The 7,183-nt window shown below is 41.5% G+C and overlaps 1 non-coding gene across 1 annotated transcript; it reads left to right on the top strand.

The window, feature by feature from the left end:
- On the top strand, positions 1-107 carry LOC137957416 (small nucleolar RNA R71). Its single transcript, XR_011113382.1, has one exon. It is a non-coding gene; the product is annotated as a small nucleolar RNA R71 (small nucleolar RNA).
- The last annotated feature ends 7,076 nt before the right edge of the window (positions 108-7,183 follow it).

The raw sequence follows: 7,183 nt of genomic DNA, 5'->3' as shown, positions 1-7,183 counted from the left end.
AACCCATGATGCGGACACCTACGGATCAAATCCTTCCATTTCTCCCAAGCCTCATAAAAGTGTTCACCCTTCTGCTGCATAAAGTTGGAGATTTCTCTTCTGAGGACTGTAGTTCTCTGAATGGAAAAGTACTTGGACAAAAATTTTGTGACTAATGTATCCCATGAAGTAATGCTACCCACCTCTAAGGAATTAAGCCAAGACTTGGCCTTATCCATAAGTGAAAATGGAAAAAGTCTTAACCGGATAGAGTCATCTGAGAAATTCTGGAATTTGAAAGTCGCATAGATATCTAAGAATTCCTTGATGTGGTAATAAGGTCCTCCTTCTCCAACCCATAGAATGTAGGGAGGAGTTGGATCACACCCGGTTTCAACTCATAACTGGCGGCAGTAGTGGGTGGCAATATAATGCAAGAAGGTGATGTGAAGTGGGATGGGATAGAATAATCCCTCAGGGCTCTACGGTCACCGGCTGCAGGTAACTGTAATGGTTCACCCTGATTGGCCATGGTAGCTCCTAACTTGACTTCTGGTGTTTTCCTACAAATATGTTCTACTTCTTCAACAAAGGGAGGTAATGGTTCACCTAGGGAGCGGCGCCCGTGCATAAAAACACAAAAACAAAACAAACTATCAAATTAAGCTAACAAACTCACTACTGAAAATACGAACTAACTAGAAGAAATAAAAATAATTCCATACAAAATCACCAAGATAAAATTATGAAAGCAAAAAATAAAATAAAATAAAATAAAAATAAATCTAACCTAAAACCATGGAGAACAAAGAAATACACTTAATACGTGCCTCCCCGGCTACGGCGCCAAAAACTTGATGTGAAATTTAATTACATCGGCTTTTATACCTCGCAAGCGTACGAATCATTTATGTAATCTAGCGGGAAGCGAGGGTCATATCCACAGGGAGGACTGAATTTTGTGTATTCTTCAATCAACTAGCCTAACCAAATATGATGAATTAATCTGAACTAAACACAAATTATATCCTAAATTATCAAGCAATCATCTGGTTAACTACTTGCACAACAGGAAACGTCAACTCTGGATTTTACGGTGATTCGTGCCTCTCTCGAGCGCCACGTAACCACGGATCCTATTTCTCAATCCTTGCGTCTAGCCCCTCTCGGGCGCATAGATTGAAAGACAGAAATCGAATTAAAATACCAAAATCCAACCTAAATTATAATCCTACCCTAACTAGCTAATTTAATCAAATATCCGGAAAACAAATATTCGATAAACATTAATTATCAAATCACATTTAATAAACATTCAAAACCTAAGTTCAAACTATAGAAAAATTAAATTCCAAAATGACGGATTACTCCCCTTCTCCTTCATCTCGCTTGGGTAGCAGACTCGTTCTCACGGGTGCTGCAATTTCCCAAAATTGATGGCTTCGGGTAGCAAGAGCGAGTGGTCGGAGGTAGAGATGACGCCGACGAAGAAGGATAGAAGCCCACGGACGGAGGTGACAACCGGCAAAGAACGGAACGAAGCTGAAGTCCTCTAACCGGCTCTCTCAAGTCTCGGTCGGAGTCGGAATGGCTCCGGAGATGGTTGGAAATGGGTAATCAACGCCGGGAGATGGTCGGAATGTGGAATCGGCACCGGAGGAGCCCTCTCGGGTCACCTCTCGGCCTGGCGAGTAGAAACTAGTACTGTCAAACTCGCCGTGACAGAGACTCTCTCGAGCTCTCCTCGGGTCTGTTCTCGGTTGTCGAACGACAGTGGCGCAGCGAACGACGGTGGCAAAATCCTCTCTGGTCTTCCCCTGTTTCGGTCGATAGTCCTCTGTTTCGGTTGACGCTCCTCTATCTTTTCGGTCGACTGTCCCCTTGTTTTAATACGATTTGCCCTAAAAAATCACCTCCCTTTCACTAAGGGCATTTTGGTAAATATCTCCTTCTCCACCAAAATTCTCTTGATATTCCATAATTGAATCCATAAAAAGCATTTCAGGAAGAAATAAACCCTAAAAGCAATGAAATATAATTCAGGAGAGAAAAATATGCAATATAGACAGTGATTAATGCCAAATTCAATAAATGCACGTTTCATTTGAAAACCGATAAATAACCACCTATAACACAATTATAAGGGTTATTCTATTATAATTAACCTAGTTCTCATGTCAGAATATGACATCTATCAGCAGCCTCAGCTACAGCAATATACTCCGATTCAGTAGTAGATAGTGCAACTATAGATTGTACCATGGACTTCCAACAAATAGGTCCTCCCACAAGAGTAAATACATAACCTGTGGTAGACCTCCTGTCATCCAAGTCCCCTGCATAGTCTGCATCCACATATCCCATAACTGAATGAACACTGTTGTTTGCTGAACATGATGCCATAGTCTGTAGTACCCCTCAGGTATCTGAAGATCCACTTGATTGCATCCCAATGTCGTTGACCCGAATTAGAAAGAAACTTGCTAACCATGCCGAAAGCTTGTGCCAAATCTGGTCTCGTACAAACAATAACATACATCAAACACCCCACTACACTGGCATATGGGACCTTTGACATGTCACAAACACCTTCTCGACATAGCTATGTTGAGATAGCCATAATCTCCTGGAAGCTCTGTCCCTGCAAATCTCCATCCCAAAAATCTTCTTGGCCGCACCCAAATCTTTCATGTCAAATTCTCTGTTCAACAAAGTCTTCAACTTGTTGACCTCAGTCATACTCTTTGCAGCAATCAACATATTATCCACATAAAGTGGCAGAAAAATAAAAGAATAATCATCAAGGCTTTTTACATAAACGTAACAACCATACTCACATCTTTTGTAGCCAATCCGGATCATGTAAGAATCAAATCGTTTGTACCACGAGCCTTGAATTTTTTCCCCTCTTTTTCTGATACTGCTTCTTTCTTCTTATAGACCCATTTGCACCCTATCGCTCTCTTCCCCTTGGGAAGCTCCACCAACTCCCATGTCTGGTTTTTATGTAGACACTCCGTCTCCTCCACCATAGCACCCATCCATTTACTTTTCTCCTAGCTTTGTACTGTCTCCTGAAAAGTAGTAGGATCCCCGCTACTAGTAATAAGAGCATAAGCAACCAAATCTTCAAAACCATACCTGGTAGGTGGCTTGATAGTGTGTTTGGGTCTGTCTGTGGCTATACGGTGATGTTGTTGTTCACCTAAGCTAGAACTTTCTACATGCTGAATATCCTTTTCTCTACCATGGTTCTCTAGCTCCACCTGTACCACATGCTCATTGGTGCTACAATTTTTTGGCACCTATTTCTCTTCTTTCTGAGTATGCTGCAATATGGTTTTTTCATCAAAAACCACATCTCTACTGATCACCGTCTTGTTTGCCTTCGAATCACAGAGCTTGAAGCCTTTCACCCCTTTCTAATAGCCTAGAAAGATGCATTGTATAGACTTCGCATCAAGCTTCGACCTCTCCTCACTAGAAACATGTACATAGGCTAGACAACCAAACACTCTTAAGCCAGAGTAGTCTACCTCACTGCTTGTCCACACCTCCTCTGATACGTTGCCATATAGTGTTGCTCTAGGTGATATGTTAATCAAGAAACATGCCATATTAATTGCTTCTGTCCAGAAGTTCTTTGCTAGTCCTGCATTCAACCTGAGACATCGAGCTTTTTCAACTATAGTTCTGTTCATTCTTTCCGCCACTCTGTTCTGTTGTGTTGTCTTGCATACTGTGAAGTGTTTCTTAATTCCATATTGCTCACACAACTCCTTGAACTTTGTGTCTATGTACTCAGTACCATTGTCTGACTAGAGGCATTTAATCTTCCTCCATGTCTGGTTTTCTACTTCAATTTTCCACAACTTAAACTTGGCAAACGTTTCTAACTTGTGCAGCATGAAGTACACCCAAAATTTTCGTGAGTAGTCATCAATAAAGGTCACAAAATACATGTGTCCTCCTCGGGATACTACTCTTACTGGCCCCCAAACATTTGAGTGAACATAGTCAAGAATCTCCTTCGTCTTGTGTGTGGCTGCCTGGAACTGCACCTTATTCTGTTTCCCAAGGACACAAAATTTGCAAAAATCAACCTTGCATATTTTGATACCCTTCAATAGATTTTTCTTATGAAGCTCCATCATCCCACGCACTCCCATATGACCTAACCGCATATGCCACAAGACTGTACAGTCTTGACTCAGACTCTACAGACTCAGACTCTACAGTTGGAACTCTACCTACAACTGTGGTACCTTGCAGTGTATAGATATTGCCAGATATTTTCTGTCCCTTCATCACTGTTAAGACACCTTTATTAACTTTCATTATTCCACTTGCAGACTTGTAACTATATCCATTATAGTTTAAAGTGCCCAACAAAATCAAATTCTTTCTTAAATCAGGTATGTGTCTAACATCACACAACGTTCTAAACACACCATCAAATATTTTTATTTGTATACTCCCTATTCCAATAACTTTGCATGAAACATCACTACCCATCAGAACAAAACCAGAGTTTACTAACCTATAGGGGTGAAACCAATCTTTATTTGGCGTCATGTGATAAGAGCTTGCAGAATCCAGAATCCAAGAATCTCTGAGATGATCTGAACTGGATGAGACAAAAAGCATATCCCCATCACCACTTTCTAAGTCTTCTTCTTCCACTACATTCAGAGACTTTGATAAACCCTCTCTGTTCTCTGCATTTCCTTTTTTTTCTCTAGACAATCTCATTTTATGTGCCCTTTTTTTCGAACTTAAAACACGCGACGTCTTTCCTCTTCCTGGATTTAAACCGAGATTTGTTGTTACTCGATCCACTCCAAGACTTGTTTCTTCCACGTTCCTGGTTATCCTTCACCACAAGTCCTTCACCTTGTGAAGTCTCATCATTGATTTTCTTCCTCTGATGGAAGCCTAATAGAGCACTTGTGATTTCCTCAAATTCAAGTGTTTTTTTCCCCACATCAGAGTCGTAACCAAATTTTCATTCGTAGGAGAATTTGGTAGGGAATTAAACAACATTAACGCTTTGTCTTTGTCTTCGAACTTCACATCAACCCACCTCAAATCACCAATGAGTTGATTGAAAATGTTGATATGCTGGATCAGATCTGAGCCCTCTGTCATCTTAAGACCATACAATTTCTGCTTAAGATAGAGTTTGCTTGTCAACGAATTGGACATATATCGACTTTTCAGTTTCAACCAAATTGCCATCGGTGATTCCTCATCCATGACGTGATACATCACATCATCAACCAGACAAAGCCTAATAGTCACCACAACCTTCGCTTCCATTTATTTCCAATCCATATCATTTATTCCTACCGGTTGTTTTCCGTACAACGCCTTCAGCATGCCCTATTGCACTAATAGGTCCTTCACCTTTCTCAGCCATAATCCGAAATTTTCAGTATGGTCAAATTTCATCATATTAAATTTGGCTAAAGAAACCTCACTCATCGTTGCCTAACTTTTTTGGATGCGAAAATTTCGAATTTCAAGTATGGAGTAAAAATCCTGGGCGTTGTATATAAAGAAACCTCCTCGCGTGCAAAGCGTGCACCTGCACCTTCTAGGGATGCTCCGACAGAAAAAAAATCAGACGCTTTACTGTTTCCTTGAAGCGTTAGGAGTCACGTCAGCGTCGTCAGACACGCTCGTTGGGATTTCCAAAAAAATTCAAAAATCACGCGCGATTTCCGAAATCAAGATTCCAAGCCGAATTTTTTTTCAGCGTTATCTCGCGCGACGTTCCGGTTCCGTCGTCCTCCCGCGACGACCTCACGGCGGCCGTGTCTCCCGTAGTCTCCGGCGGCCCGTCTCCGTTAGCGGCGTCGTTGAGGTTTTTCCGTCGTCGTCGCCGAGCCTCAGAGATCCCGCACAACATCCACGTTTCAGTCATCCCGCGCGACGGTCCCTCTCCCCGGTTCCGTCGTCGTCCCCGGCAGCAGCGCCGTAGATATTCGCCGAGCCTCAGAAAAAAACCCTTCCTTTTTTTTCGGTTTCCTCGGTGTGCGATTTCTCATAAATCGCAGATCTCGGGTTTTGTCTTCGGCGACCGGAAAACTTCTCTGCGTCGTCGCCGACCGGAAAAATTTCTCACTGTTTCTGTTTCTGGATTTCCAGAATCAGAAAAAAAAAAATTCCGTCCAAAAATCCTCCTCTCCTGAAGTCTGATACCACTTGATGCATACGGTCGTTCGATATATCCACGGGAGCCACTGGGATAAATCTGCACTAATTATAATAAGAGTTACATAATTTTAAAATAATATTAAAACTTATAGATATTTATATCGAGACAAATACCCTATACAATATTAACCCCAACTTTATGTTAGAGCCGCACTAGTTGGGTTGGGAAAATTAGAAAGAGGCAGCAATTTCGATGAAGCACTGCACAGTGAGTGTCTTCTTAAAAGTAGCTTTGGTGGAATGCCTCCTTTTGAAATCAATTCAGAAGCCTGCTCATGGCTTGTCCTGAGTGTATGCATAATTTGTGAATGGAAGAGGAATTTCGTTGAAGGTGAGGTTCTCACGGTCGGCCGGATATCTGTGTGGGGCACAAGCAGCTAAGCAAAGTGGAATGTGATTGCGAGTGATGGGAATTATGCCTTTTGTTGGGATTCCAGCTTTGAATTTGTGCGGTAATGAATGAACCATCATCCCTCAACCTTTTTCTTTTCTGTTCGACTTTTTCGGCTTTGTGCTTTGGCTGAAGAAAGTTGGATGACGAGCTCACAAGGTAAAATATCTTTCTACAATTATGCTCCTAGGTGGAAGTGATCCACTTTTTTGTCTGTGCTGTTTTGGGCAAATCAAATATTTCTGTACGTTGTTGGCAGGATCCAACGGTAAGCGTGCTTCAGCTCTGGCTTCTGCTCCTGTAAATCAAGTTTGGTTAAGAACAGAGTTAGAAATAAACCAACACCCTTGCTGGAGTAACCTTTTTAATATTCATTTGAATATTAAACATAATAAAGAGTTAACTTCGGATCAGCTTCTCACCTTCCAAAACTAAGAAAAATACCTGTCAATCAGAAGGCAAATATATCTTGATTTGGTTTCATTTTCTCGGCATGAAAAACTCGTAAAGGAAGTTCTCAGGGTGCTTGCATGGAAAAGATTAGCTGGTGTGTGATAGGTAGGGTGATGCCATTATCAGAATAAAGTCCAATCG

Source organism: Aristolochia californica, unplaced genomic scaffold (assembly GCF_029961685.1).
Source record: "Aristolochia californica isolate CCGP_79_NKW_82.1479 unplaced genomic scaffold, dmAriCali1.0.hap1 SCAF_2, whole genome shotgun sequence".
In the NCBI taxonomy this organism is placed as follows: Eukaryota; Viridiplantae; Streptophyta; class Magnoliopsida; order Piperales; family Aristolochiaceae; genus Aristolochia; species Aristolochia californica.
This window is presented reverse-complemented; position numbering and strand designations above follow the sequence as displayed.